Source organism: Capra hircus, chromosome 5 (genome assembly GCF_001704415.2).
Source record: "Capra hircus breed San Clemente chromosome 5, ASM170441v1, whole genome shotgun sequence".
Classification (NCBI taxonomy): domain Eukaryota; kingdom Metazoa; phylum Chordata; class Mammalia; order Artiodactyla; family Bovidae; genus Capra; species Capra hircus.
Genome location: NC_030812.1, coordinates 37634709 through 37648191, shown reverse-complemented (window position 1 = coordinate 37648191; position 13483 = coordinate 37634709). Strand labels below are relative to the sequence as shown.

Here is a 13483-nt window from a genome sequence, read left to right as displayed (position 1 = left end):
CTACTGTTTGGGGGGAAAAAAAGGCAAGTGGTAATAAATCTGTAAATCCCTACTGCGGTTTTCAGGATAACCTTTATTGGTCTGGTCTCAACAGTTTTATACACGGGTATATAACATATACCAAATTAGAAATTCAACAGAATTCATTGATAAAGAACTGTTGCATAAATAGCTTTATTCTTTACAGTTTCATTTATTAGTTAGAGAGCTATATAAATAGCATTATTATTTAGTTGTTTGTTTAAAGGAAAAACAACATGGAGAGACATTTGGGTTAGGTCAAATGTGGGAAATAGCTCACAACTGCGTGACTTCAAACACAGATGGGCAGAAAGGTCCTGGAAGTGGTGAGAATGAAAAGGCAAGATGGAGATGGATGGAGTGCACTCTCGGGGTCCTGGGGAGTGGTGCTGTGCAGCTGCACTCTGGGTATCGGATGGAGGGGAGGGCAGAGCTTGTCATGGTGGTCCTGCTTCTGCCAGTAACTGGCTGGAAGACCTTTACTCTCTGGGCCTCAGTTTCTCATCCACAAAATGGTAGATGATCTTAAGGTCTCGTAGCTCTGAAATCCTCTAACTCTTTGATTTCTTCAGTCTAGCAAACCCAGGAACAGAGGTCGGCTGTATACACAGGGGCCATTTTAACCAAAGGCTGCCTTAACATTTGTTGCCACACCCTGGTGGAGTAGACTTGTTGTCCTGGGGAGGGTGGCAGCCAGACAGAGAAGCCCACAGGTATTGATGAGCCTGACGACCTGGGCGGCCACACAGACCCTCATCTCTCTGGGGTTTAGACAGCACAAAGCTTCCAATGAGAGTTCCCAGGCACGTACCCTGAATTCGCCATCTCATCTACAGCTCCTTAGTCTAAATGGAAAGTTCTATTCTGGGAAACCATCTGAGATGCATTCAGGCTAACCTGAAGGAAAAGTTGGAAAGCATCCTCAGACATGAAACACAAACTGCGAAAGAACTGTTAAAAAGGGGAAATGAGACTCTTCCTTTAAAGCATCCTCCAAAATAAAGCTCTAAAGGAAGGACTGGAGAAGAATGTTGCCACAGCGCCTGTCACTTCCCTGCAACCTTCCGTTCACCCTGCAGTCATGTGTGTGATGATGGGGTCTCTGCTGGGCTGGAAGACTCGTGTAGATGGAGAGCAAGACTGCCTTGCTCAATGCTGCCCCTCAAAATGAGCCTCACGCCTGTCACACCATCAGGAATGACAAAGGTTTGCTGAGTGACTGAACACCAGAATGATGAGTACCGTTCATTTCAGGAGAATATCTGAGATGTGAAACATTTGGGATATTAGAATGTACATTCAAAAATGATTACCATGGAGCCAATTTTTCTACTTTCCGTTCTACCAATGACCTTTATGAAGAAAAATTATGCATGTCATTTGGTCTGAAAGATAATCAAGATCACTTTTTAGTGAGAAACTTAGCATTTTACTTGAAAAAGTCTTATGAGTTTCATTTGCATTTTACTCCTGGTACAATTAACCTTTTTGTTCTGAGTAAATCCCCCAAATTGATGCTATTTCTCAAAAATCTTCATTGAGATAGGCAATTGGAAGGTCTGCTTCGTTGTCAAAAAGGAGCCTGGGTCCTAGTCTGTATCAATTACTGAAGAGCCTGAAAAACTTTTATTTACCTGCCTAGCAAGGACACTAACCTGCTCCATTCAGAGCACTAATAAAAAGTGTGATAAAAACACCAAGGCTTGCTTATCTTGAAAGATTCTTCTAGTTCAAAGGGTCAGTTTCACACCAGGGTCCCAAGTCTTATCAGCTGGCTCTTCAGAGCCCTGCCATTGTAAAACAAAGAATTCCTCCAACTGGCATGACAATGGTACAATCCAGCAGACACTTCAAAAGGAGCAGGCACTGCACGGAAGACACCCTAAGCTTGCCCCTCACTGCGATGTTTACACACAGGTTCTAATGCCTCATCCCACAGTACCGGACAGGCGGCATAGTCAAGGGCATCGCACCTGCAGAGTAGTTAAGGACTGTGTTTTACCAGTAAAGCAGGGAAAACTTCAGTTTAAACACCATTCACTCCCAGTACCGAGTTCTCAAAAGCCAGGGTCTCATTATTCTACTGGGGTAAGGAAGCTGCCAAGGGATGGCAGCTGTGACCTCAGGAAATAATTAGAGAGACAGAAGGAGAGAGAGAGAGAGAGAGAGAAAGAAGTGTGTCTGCAGATAACCCAGGATCATCTGCAGGCGTCCACATGAAATTTGCAGATGAGGATAAAAGCAAGAATAAAAGCCCATAATGGCTCTGCAGGATGCAAAGAGAAAGCCTCACAGGTATGAAGTTAACAGGAAAAAAAAAAAATTTACTGAATTCCCTTGAAGGTCTGACTTGTGATGGGGGCTCTGATCTGTTGGCCTTGTTTGTTTAACTTCGCTGAAAATCAAGCACCAACTTTCCCAAATCAAGTTGCACAGGAAAATGGGTATGGAAATGATTGTAAAACTTACCTTTGAGGTTCTCCAGCCCTTTCTTATAGCTGTGCATTAGAGACATGTATAAATAGTGTTATTTCAAAGAAATCCAGACACTTAGATACTGGAAGCAGGAGGCCTAATAAGGAATAGTTTGATTTATTGAAATCAAACCGTAAGTTATAAGGTTTTCTTTATTTCTCAGAGCCTGTGCTTTATACATCCTAGGATATCAAGGATGTTTTAAAAACAAGCAAATAACCTCCCATTATTATTGGGAACCCTGCGTACCTTGCAGTGAGCCTGGTGGCCTTGCTAAAGACCACCAGGCCGTGGAGTCCGGGCAGCCAGGATCTGAATCTGGTCCTCCTTTGTCATTGCTCCACCCCTCACCAAGGCAACCTCCGGAGTTCTTTTCAGGTTCCTGCCTTTGCTTCAGCTGGGTGGACAACTGTGCTGGATACTGGGCTATAAAGAGGAACAAAAGCTGCTCTTTGCCCTGAAGCAACTCACTATCTATTCCTTGTATTTATATATATTCACACACTGTCAATTCTTTCCTCATTTTTTAAGTCTCTCTTAGAGCTTGTGTCTTTTTAAAAAAATTATAATATTATACAATAAGGGGCTTCCCTGCTGACTCAGTGGTGAAGAATTCACCTGCCAGTGCAGGAGATGTGGGTTTGATCCCTTGAAGATCCCACATGCCGCAGAAGGACAAAGCCCATGTCCCACAACTACTGAGCCTGTGCACTAGCGGCCAGGAGCCACAGCTACTGAGCCCACGTGCCCTAAGGCCTGTGCTCCACAGCAGAAGCCCCTACAATGAGAAGCCTGTGCACTGCAAGGAAGAGCAGCCCCCACTCTCAGCAACTAAAGAAAAGCCCACGCAGCGACGAAGACCCTGCACAGCCAAAATTAAATAAAGAAGTAAAGTGACTAATGAAAATTATTACACAATAAAAATGGATATAACGTCATTGTATCTTAGGAAGAGGTTCAATTTATTATACTTGGGAGCCCCAAGACTATTCCAATATACATTTGTTGCCTTTCAAAATCCTTTGAGGTGTCTTCACTGCAATAAAACGGTCCAACAGTTGTATGGTATACAAATATATCCCCAAATCATGAAATATTAATGATCTAATAAAAGCAATTCGTTTCCGGTTGCAGCAATTGCAACTATGTCTTCTGTTTTGGGATTTCAGATCCTTTTATTTTCTGCATTTCACGTTTTCCTCTGTGTGTGCTAGCAAACTATTAAACCCCCTACCATATTTCTTATCTTATGGTTATTTGGGGGAAGAATGATCATCTTTTTTTTTTTTTTTCCCTTTTCTGAATTTCTTGCCAGTGTTCTTATAAGAAGTAATATCCAAATACAGCTTAACTTTTGTTATGAAAGAATGACTGCATGCAGACCAACAGAAATGCCTTGGGAAACTCATGGGCTAATGAGACATTAAATCTGAACCACTTATCTATTATCCATTGTCAAATGAATAGTAGATACTGAAACTGAAAGATCAACATTATCAAACTAAAATGGAAACAAAGTTTCTTTACCCATCCTGGCCTATTCCCCTTCTCAAGTTTCTTTTTTAAAATTTCATTTCATGGAAAATATATAGTATATAGTTTAAAAATCAAACAATTCTAAAAGGCTTTTTTTATTTTAATAGCCTGTTGTCATGGAAACCTGTTTTTGTTCCTCTGAAAAGTTGTAGGACCTTTTATATTTCCAGCATTCAAAATTACCTGATGATGTCCTTTATATTGATTTTACTTTCCCACACTGCACAGGGGATTTGGTGCATCTTTCAGTCCAGAAATTCATGCCCTTCAGTTTGGGAAAGTTTGTGGAATAATTTGTTTGATGATATTCTTCCTTCTGTTTTCTCTTCCTATTTAGATGTTGGCTCCCTGGACCTGATTTCCCATTACCTCACCTTCCCTCTCATATTTTACATTTCTTAGTGTTTTAAAGTTTACATTCGAGGATATTTTCTATTACTACAACTTTCAAGGCTTCTAGTGAGCAGTTTTTCATTTCTTCTTTTTAGTTTCCAAGAGCTGCTTTGTTTGCCCATGAAAGTTCCTTTTTTTGTAGCATTCTGTTCTTGTTTACTGGGTACACTAACTTCTCCTTTCTCAGACAACACTAACACTAATTATATATCATCTCCCTGGGTAGTATCTATTCTATCTGCCCTCTCTATGTTCACTTCATATTAGATATTTCTTCAATGTCTGATTGTCAGCTATTTGTTCATTTTGCAGATGAGAAACTAAAAAGCTGATTGGATGCTATCTATATTTCGGAGAATGAGGTCAAGGGAAGGAAGCTTTTTGACTGTCTTACTCTAGACTAAGACAATAATACAAAGTCAAACTAGTTATCTCTAGTTTTGTTTTCATCTTTTGCCTCCTTTTGGCTAACTGCCTTCTCCAAAGAACACTTTCCATCTGCTTACAGGGTGACACCTGGCTAAACGATGTGGAAGGCAAGTTGAGGCATATTATCTGATTCCTCTGGTTCTGGCCAGGGACCCCTGTATGCTCAGGCCATCCAAAATGGCTGTTTCCTTGCTTTCTCTACAGACCCTGCTCCACCAGTATCTGCTTTAGCTGCACCCTACTCACCTGACTGACCTTCCAACATACTTGTCCCCAATCCAGCTGGTGACTGCCCCTTATCAAAGGGGCAGTAAGGGCTGCACCCCTCTGCTAGTTTCCCTGGCAACCAGTGAGACAACCTGACGTCAATTCCCTGATAACTGGTAATTACCCCTTCTTCCCAGCAGCGAAGACAGCCGACAAGACCTGTCCATTGCCCGCTGCACACAGTGGGGTCTTGTTTCAGACGTATAAGCTGCCACTCTCCACTAAACTACTAATGTTTCTGTTGCTGACTCCCGGCTCTTTGTTCAGTCTTGAAGCTGGGCAAGCACAGGCCTAGTGGGCCTGTGGAGTGCAGCTCAACAACCCTTCCCTCAGTTGTGCCTGATGCCTCATCTCTAGAGCCTCTGTTCTACTCTTACCCAAGGATAAACCTTCTTGAGCTTTTTGGGAGGTCTATGGTATAATTCAGGCTGCATCTCAACTTTCTCTTCTTCTAGATTAGGATCTGCCTACTTGGGTCCTCAAAGTCAGCCACCAGTTACAGTCTCCCTTGGTGTCCACGGGTCCTCGAAGTCAGCCACCAATTACAGTCATCCCTTGGTGTCCACGGGTCCTCGAAGTCAGCCACCAATTACAGCCATCCCTTGGTGTCCATGGGGGACTAGTTCCAGGACCCCTCACAGAACCAACATTCAAGGATGCTCAAGTCCCTCATCATCAACCCTCTGTATGCAAGGATTCAGAACTCATGGATATGGAGGGTGATTGCAATCCTGCCTCCAAAATATGTTATTTTCTTATTTTCCATTCTCATCTTCATGGGTTTTCTCCTTTTAAAAAGTAATTTATTCACTGCCATCTTAGTGAAATTTTGAAAGAGGATAAAGCTAAATATGCATATTCAATCGGCCATCTTTAACCAGAGGTCCCTATTTCATTTTTTCCCTGGGCTTATTTTTAAGGTCATCCTCAAATACCAGCCTCACTGTCTCCTCCCCCAACTCAAGGTCACCTTGCAGCTCCTGAGGTCTGAGTTTAAGGCAAAGGAGAGGAATTTCAGTTGATAAAAGACAAATGTATCCTTAAATACTTAACTGGACACTTAACAAGAAAAGTGGGGACTTTAGTAGTCTGAAAGATGTTTTTCTGTACATAATAGATGGGTTTCTTTCTGCACACCAGAAAGAAGAATTTCTGGAGCATGAAGGGGGAACTAAAAGGTCTCAGGATGTCTCTTTTAGGTATGAGTTTATAATTTTAAAAATAAGAGAATTAAAAAGCCAGTCTAATTCAATGCCTTCATTCCATTAGCAAGAAAGCTTACTGTAAAATTTAGCTAAATTAAAAGCATCAACAAATTTTAAGGACAGATATCTTGTTTAACACTATGATTGCTTGCCTGCTAACACAACTTTTTATACACCTGGAGAATGTCTCATTTTTTTTCAACTCATGTGCCTTTCCCTAATAAGCACAAATAATAAATATACAATATGCTGAAATCCATATGTTATGGATTTATTTTTTAATGAAGCAAAGTTATTTAAGTTCTGACAAAACAACAGCTGTCAAGTTAATTTTAAAATGTTAAAAATAGCTTCAGGGGTCCTTAATTTTTCTATATTTGTCCTGCATCTGTCTTCTAACTTTAAAACAAAGGCCCAACTGAATTCACTCATATAAAAGTTATAAGATGAATTTTAATCCTGTTTTTATTTAAAACTGAACTATATTCAATATTAGCATCCAGTTAAATGATCCTGAAACTTATTTGGCAATATCTACTTGTTGAAACAGGAAAAATACATCTTATATTTCCCCCCAAAACCTAGCAATAATATCCCTACAGTCTTCCAATAGACTATAAATCACACTTTTTAACAAGATAACCTTGGAGCTTTGGTTCCTATGGCAGCTTTGCCACTCACTGATTGTGCTGCCTCTCTTTGCCTCTATTTTCTAGTCTCTAAAATGGGAGCAATAATAGCACCTACAGCACAATGGTGTTGATGTGGGCAATAAAAATAATTCATGTTAAGTACCAGGCCTTCCATGAGATGCACAAGGCATCATAATTGATAAACTCTGCTTTATTTAGGAAAGTAAGTCAGACCTGAAATGTTGAAAAGAATGGTTACCTTATTTCTCTCTCATATACACAACCCTCAGAAGTAATCACTGTCATCTTTAATATTGAAAAAAATGTCTTCAACACGAACAATTCTTAAATAGCACTCAGGGAACTAAACTACTGCCTCTATTCTGTTTTTTGGGGTTTTCTTAAGTTATACCATGTGGCATAAGGGCTCAAAGTTCCCTGACCAGGGATTGAACCCATGCCCCTGGCAGAGGAAATGCAGAATCTGAACCACTGGACTGCCAGGGAAGTCCCTCCACTGTGTTATTAATAGGCATTTTCTGAATTTCTTAGCTCTAGCTTTAGACTTTTACCAAAGAGAAGGAATACTTCAGACTTTTGTGGCTTAATGTACCTGATCATCTCTGACCTTCTCTGCTCGTGGAGAGTGAATACTGATCAATGCTGGTGATGGTACACCATCATTCTGACACTTAGTAAAATGGCCTGTTCTGATTAACCCACAGCTGGATGACCATTTACAGAAGAGTGCTTTTCAGAATTCTAGACCAGTGATGGGGTAAGTAAGAAAACACCTCTGAATTGGCTAAAAAGAGTGGAGAGCGGGTAAAGTTGGGCAGTTTGAAAACAAAGCAGAACTCTCCCATAGCTTTGAGTATTTTAATCCAGTGTTTACTTAGCAAATTAAAATAACCTTAAAGGAAGACCTCTGTGTTTGGCAGCATAGGCATGTAATTTTAAAAATAGCTGAGAAATACTCCTCTAAACCAGAATTTCTCAATCTTCTACGTCCTTAGATGGTGTATTTCAACCTACAGCATTGCTTCCCCACACTCCTGATACAACACACACACACACACATACACACACACACCCCTACAATGCTGCTTTTATGTACCAGAACCACAGGCCCCATTTTGATTTGGAAAATCTTAGTTCGTGCCTCTTTTCCATGTACAGTTATTGACAGTGACTCTTTAATCCTCTTAAGCGTTTGGGTTTGGATGAAAAATGATATATATCTATGGGTTCCCAGATCTATAGTGACTGTGGAGTCCTGGAAATAAGAGAGTGACATGGAATCTGCACAAGAGAACAGAGTTGCCAATGCACCCTGGAAACTAAACCTCTCACCACGCTCTTCCAACATAACCAACCTAACATGTGGCAAAGAAAGACACGGGCCTTGGTGGACACTGTACATGAAGAGGGATATTAACAGACCATGGGCTCTGCCAAAGGACAGCCCTCAGTCGGACTGCTGCCTCTCCCATTTTGAGATAGGGGCAAGTCATTTCATGCTCTCTTAATTTCATTTTCTTCCACTATACAATGGAAATGTAAAATTTCCTTCATCAAGTTGTGATGGGGATTAAATGAGATGATGCATGAAAAGTGCTTAGCACAGTGAGGAGATACTGTGACTAAGATCCATGCCAAATAGTCCTTTATACTGTTTTAATTTGATCAAGGCTTCATTTTATGTGTTGTCTATATAACCCAACAATACACTTTTAATTCAAAAGGTTTTTCACTTAAAAAAAAAAGTTGTTTAGTTTAGGCAGAGCCTCAAATTGTTGACTGAATTCAGCTGGTTAACAATACCCACAGTGAGGTGTTGCAAATCAGAATGTTAAGCTTCAAAGAAATTTTGCTATGTGCACAATTTGAATCAGATGCAGTATCGTGGTATCATGATGTGGGTAGTGTATGTGCACCTCCACTGATAGAGGGATAAATGAGTTAATCAAGGCAATTTATAGTGCATTAATACAAATGTTGATTATATAATCGAAAGTCAAAATAGTGAAGGCAAAAAAACTTTACAACTTTCTTTTGAGGAATATTACATTTCTTTAATAATTACACAACTAATGGATGAAGAGAAACACTTTTAAAATCACAGTGTAATTCAATTTCAAAATGGTTGTGAATGGAATCTACAGCTAAAAGTGATTAACAGTAGAAATTAACCAACCAGTCAAAATTCAAAAGAAACTGTCTTGTGCAACACTGAGAATGTCTCCTACGAAGACCCTACCTGTATAAACCAACACTGAAGAGTGAGACAACCACCCTCAGCACAACCTGATTCGGTTTTAGTTACATAAATATTTCAAGTGAAATCAGGGATTTTTTTACCGTGTACTGCCATTTTCTACTTTGCTTGTACAACTAGAATAACGTGGAATTAAATGACTACAGTCCATTGGTAATAGAACCAGATCAAAGTAGACAAGTTTTACTGAGTTTTACTCAGATAATTCAGGCTGTATTTTGGCCTCGCGATTTGCCGGTTTAGTACAGTAAACCCTGGTTTCTAAATTATACCACAACAAGTCCACAGAATTGCCACCTAATTGTGACCTGAGAAAGTATATGTATCTGACAATGTATCTTGTTTTAATAAATGTAGCAAACAGTAAAAAAAAGAAAAATACCCTAAATATCTGGAAATGAGAGCAGTGTCCATCTGGTGGGGTTTGGGTCTCAGCCACAGCAATGCTCCTTGCCTTAGCACACCATGCGGCATTTTTCCATGGGAAGCCCACCACTGCACCAAGTAGGTTTTATTACTTTGGTGACTGGGCAAAGTTTTGTTTTCTTCTGTTAACAAAAAGAACCTTTCTTTAAAGCAAGATAATGGCCAAGTAATTTTTAAAGTGGATATGTTACATAAATTTGACCTTAAGGAATCTAGGAATTTTCAGTGAACGCTCATAAAGAAAGCAAGCTTTGTGATACTCCATCCATTTTTACCCTTTAGCTTCCTTGATATAAAGACTGCCATGTTCCAAAGCAGTTCATGTTAGCTGAAAGGTGATTCTAAAAAAAAAAAGATTTTTTTTAAGTCCCTTTGAAACTTGGAGTAGGCATTTAAAGGTTAATCAAGACACCCATTTTGGGAATTTTCCTCTAGCACAGCTGGTGGGGGGGGGCACCCCTTGAATTGTGAACAAGACATAGGGAACTAGGTCTTTTAATGGCTACTTTACAAAGAAGTCACTGGGTAAATATTTCAATAAACTATTTTTCACACAAGTGCGTCTGTTCCCAACCTTATTTGAAATGATAGATTGATACTAATCGCCTTTATTGAGTCTTCAAACAACCAAGAAAGGAAAGAAAAAAGATGGAGAGAAACAATGGGTTTTCACATGCATGTCTTTCACACCCTCAGATGGCTCAAGGAATTTCCAATTATAAATATGAACGCTGTTGGTATTTTAAAGTGTAAGAATACAGGGGTTACATTACCTAGCATAGGTGGAAATACATCTACAAACAATGTCAAAATAGGTGATTTGTATAAACCTGAAACTTTTATCTACATGCAACCAGTAGTACTCTCCTATTCTAAACTTAAATGAAATTAAACCTTGTCAACCACAAATATCAGGATAAAGATCTTTGATGTCAACCACTACATTCTGAAGCAAGTTTTTATTAACTATGCATTTTGTAAATAACATTTATCTTCAAAGTACCAAACACAATACCCATTTCCAGGTAAACAGTAAGTGCCAAGGAACAACTGTGTTGAGTTAATTTATGACCCTAAACATTCTTTCCTCTGAAATACATTTTAACACTTTAATTGAATTGACCATGGCTTTGTTGAGCTAATAAAAGGCACTTCCTATCTTTAAGCTAATTTTATTTCCATTAAAACGGCCTATGCAACACAGGTAATTCGAAACAGCAAGTACATCTATAATACTGCAGCTCTCCAAAATGTCGTTTTGTATAACATGTTTGATTATGAAAATCAAGGCTATTCTGAAACACTGCAAATTATAGAAAAACAAAGGACTAGCACCTAAATTTTAGTTATGTAACCCTTTTTCATTTTTTCCCTACTAACCCAATAGTAGATTTAAAGTTTTCCTAAAATAAAGATCAAAGTTAAATTATTGAATGAAAATTATTGGTAATAACTCCTGTCAAAATTTTTATATTTATCTTAAAGTTCACCTATATCAATTATGATCCTTTTTAGAAGAGATGTTTGGAAGACAGTGAGGCACAGAAGTTAAGGACACGGGTTCTAGAACCATCAAGACTTGGTTCATATGGCAGCTCTGCCACTCACTACTGAGCTGCCTCCCTGGCCTCCACTCCCTATTCTCTAAAGCTGGGACAACAGTGTACCTACATCAAAAGCACCAATGAAAGTGATAATTCATATAAAGCGCCATGCCTGCGACACAGGTGCTCAACAGATGTTAAATGTCACCAATGGACCAAAGTCCATCACAAAGGACAGTCAAGGGATGAATGCCTCCTGCAAAGAAACCTGGGCGTTTTCCTGTCTAGAGGGCAGTGAGAAGTTCTGGGGTAGAGAAGCAGAGAGTGCAAGTGCAAACTCATGGAGAGAGAGGTCTGCAGGGTGGGCGGGGGCCACTTTGTAAGGGCCTTGCATGTGAACTCTTGTGAGGAGTGATCCATTGGTATACTTCTGTAGGGCCAGACCATGATCAGAATTGCCTTGTAGAACAGTGGCTGTGGCTGCAGTGTAGAAAATGGCTCTAAGGGATGCAGACAGAGGCTGAGGCAGGAAGACCAGCTGGGAAGCTCTTCTGTAGTCACAGTGCCTTCCGTGTGGGGATGAGAATGAGAGGAAGGCTTGGATTTGAGGGTGAGTTCCCGGGTAGACCCAACAGTTTATGGTGCTGCTTTTTACAGGAGCCACTGTGAGATGATCTTGTCAAGGATGATGTGTCCAACATCAAACATGGACCAGCACCATCATCTCTACAGATTCAGATGACTAGATGGTTAAGAAAGGAGAAGTGAGGAAGTCAGATCGGCTTATTGGGAAAACATAGAATCTAAGGGTGTGTTTTCCTAAAGGAAAACTGCCTCCTCTCCTTCTTCCAAACTCGAGATGCAACTCTAAAGGTTCATTAAGCAGGCAACAAGCACTACAGGAGGGCCCATCTCATGACCAGGACAACTTGTCAGGAAAAAAAGACTTTACTGGATGGCATGCAGAGGGCACTTAATAAAGGTACGTCTATTGAATTTCATAGGCAGGAAGTGAATAAAACAGTGGGCTGGGTCTCAAAATTACCCAAATTTTCTTAACTCTTGTGTTTTGATTTTCTCATTTATAAAATGGAAATGAAAATGTTAGGAATTAAACAAAGAAAATTCTTAAGTAAGGCATGACCAAGAAGTAGTGATGTTGGGAAAGAATAACTACCCAAGTTCCATATCTAATGATGAATATAATCTATTAATTTTAGAGACTTCCTTGGTGGCTCATTAGTAAAGAAGCTGCCTGCCATTGCAGGAAACATGGGTTAGATCCCTGATTTGGGAAGATCCCACATGCTGTGGGGCAACTGAGCTCATGTGCAACAACTGCTAAAGCCTGCATACCTAGAACCACGCCCCACAACAGGAAAGGCCGCCGCAATGAGAATCCTAAGCCCTGCAACTAGAGAGTGGCCCTCTCTCTCCACAACTAGAGAAGAGCCTGCACAGCAGTGACAACTCAGCACAGCCACAAATAAACAAATAAAGTTATATTAAGAAAAGAAATCTGGATCTATAAAAAGAAACAGAATATGACAAATGGTAAATATGTGGATAAATACAACTAAAAATTTTATATATACTCTATATTCTTTAATGTCTATCTAAAATGTTATTGTCTATCTTTTTTGCCATAAAGCAATTAAACAAATAAAATGAAGTGTAAGCATTCTCAAATTTACATGAGAAAGCTACATTTGTGTGAAAGTCTCACTGTGGTGGCAAGGAAAAAATTCTATTTAAGGAAAGTTCTTCACTAACTTACGGTTACAGGGGGAAGGGATGGGGGAAGGATAGTTAGGGAGTTTGGGATTGACATGTTGTTGTTGTTTACTTGCTAAACCGTGTCCAACTCTTTTGTGACCCCATGGACTGTAGCCCACCAGACTCTTCTGTCCTTGGGATTTCCCAGGCAAGAATACTGGAGTGGGCTGCCATTTCCTTCTCGAGGGGCTCTTCCCACCCCAAGGACTGAAAGTGTCTCTTGCTTGGCAGGTGGATTCTTTACCAATGAGCCACCTGGGAAGCTGAGATTGACAAGCTGTACACACTGTATTTAAAATGGATAACCAACAGGGACCTACTATGGAGCACAAGGAATGCTGCTCAATATCCTGTAATAACCTAAACAGGAAAAGAATTTGAAAAAGTATAGTTACATATATATGTATAACTGAGTCACTTTACCGTAGATCTGAAACTAACGCAACATTGTTAATCAACTACACTCCAATATAAAATTTAAAAAGGTCATCAAAAGAAGAA

The 13483-nt window shown here is 39.8% G+C and overlaps 1 protein-coding gene across 3 annotated transcripts in view; it reads right to left on the bottom strand.

The window, feature by feature from the left end:
* Positions 1 to 13483, bottom strand: part of PRICKLE1 (prickle planar cell polarity protein 1) — a 113779-nt gene that overhangs the window by 40709 nt on the left and 59587 nt on the right. Inside the window, exon 3 of one of the 3 annotated variants that reach the window (XM_018047905.1) lies at positions 2746 to 2922. The exons of 1 other annotated variant lie outside the window; for it this stretch is intronic. The gene's annotated coding sequence lies outside the window, so the exon portion shown is untranslated. Of the gene's footprint in view, positions 1 to 2745; positions 2957 to 13483 lie in introns of those variants that run through there. One more of the 3 variants, XM_018047907.1, reaches the window with a different exon arrangement.